Source organism: Etheostoma cragini, chromosome 9 (assembly GCF_013103735.1).
Source record: "Etheostoma cragini isolate CJK2018 chromosome 9, CSU_Ecrag_1.0, whole genome shotgun sequence".
Classification (NCBI taxonomy): domain Eukaryota; kingdom Metazoa; phylum Chordata; class Actinopteri; order Perciformes; family Percidae; genus Etheostoma; species Etheostoma cragini.
Window position 1 is genome coordinate 392,318 of NC_048415.1, and position 1,599 is coordinate 393,916.

General features: G+C 43.1%; 1 protein-coding gene across 1 annotated transcript in view; it reads right to left on the minus strand.

Moving 5' to 3' along the window:
* The window catches only part of LOC117950777 (macrophage mannose receptor 1-like), a 31,215-nt gene that overhangs the window by 25,817 nt on the left and 3,799 nt on the right, over positions 1-1,599 (minus strand). The window lies entirely within an intron of this gene.

Genomic DNA, 1,599 nt, shown 5'->3' on the forward strand with positions numbered 1-1,599 from the left:
TGTGTGTGTGTGTGTTACCGGCCCAGCTCAGAGCTCAGGGTGTAGAACTCCTCCACCGCTCCGTCCCTCCTCGACCCGTCCACCCAGAACTCCACCGGCGCCGCACCAGGCCGGGACGTCGGCATGGCAACAACTCCCCGAAACCAGGACCAGGAGCAACCGAGTCCCAGATCTACAAAAATATGTTTAAAAAATCTGTAAAATATCTGAAATATCTCAATAAAATATAGTTAAATTAATAGATTATACAAAATAAATTCCTAAAATTTCCCAAAAATATTAATAAAATATGAAAAATTTAAAAATTATAGGCATTTTTTTTAAATACTTAAAGATATTTGTACACATCAAAGGAATATGCTCGTAAATATGTATATTTGTTTTTGACAATTAATAAAATATACAAAAATAATTCTTAAAAAATCTCAAACGTAAAATAATCATAAAGAATTATTAAAAAAATTATAAATATTTTTTTTTAAAGTATAAAAATTAGTAAATTAAATCCAAAATATTCAAGACCATTTTAATTAATAAAATATCTAAAAAATATTTATGAGTAAAATATACAAATAAAATTCAAAAAGTTATTTTAATACAATTCTTAAAATATCCCCAAATACTAGTTAAGTATTTTAATAAAATCCTCAACATATATGAATAAAACATATTTAATAGTAGAAAAATTAACAAAAGTTAAAATATCTAGATTTACAATATCTGACAGCAGAACTCCGCGAAACCAGGAACCGGATCCGGTGTCCCCCGGGACCGGGACCGGGACCGGTTCAGCCCGGGTTGGATGTAACGGAGGCGCAGAGAGTAATCCAGATCAGGTCTTAGATTTAAACCCGGATTAGAGGAGCATGGGGGGGGGACTCATGATCCCGCTGGGCGTTAATCCACCGCTGGATATCAACAAATATTACTACACAATAAATACACAAATATCCCCCGAAAATACTAGTAAAACACAGAAGATGTAGTCCTTAAAATACCCCAGAACGGTCCTGATCCAACCGTTGGGGGAGTCTTGAGTCCAGACTGGAGCAGGAACCGGGACCAGACGCTCCAGGTCCGGATGTGTCGCAGCTTCTCTCGGGCCTCAAAACCCTCTCAGATTCCGGATCTCTTTAGTCCATCACGGTCCTCCCGGGATTCATCCGTAGTTTCGGTGTTTTCATCAGGAACGGCTCCGGGGGGAGGCTGCAGTCTCGAGACCGGGATCCAGCCCAAGAGGCGTGAAAAAAACAACGAAGCACGGGGGGCGTTTTCCCCGCGGAACAGAGACCAGACCCGGGCTGGTCGGCGCTGGAGGTCGGTGTTCGGGGCTCGGAGCGTCGGTTCTCGGGCACAGCAGCTCCAGATGTCCGCTGGATCAGCACCGAGACCCGGAGAGATGCTGTAATCTCTCAGCCCCGCCCTCTGTCACCGTGCCGAGCAATCACAGCGCTGCAGGGGAGCCCAGCAACGCTGCCATTGGCCGGCGGGCCTGTCACGTTCCCGGAGCCTGTGTGAGCAACCTAAATACAGAAACCACCTAAATACAGAAACAACCTCAATACAGAAGCCACCTAAATACATAAACCACCTAAATAC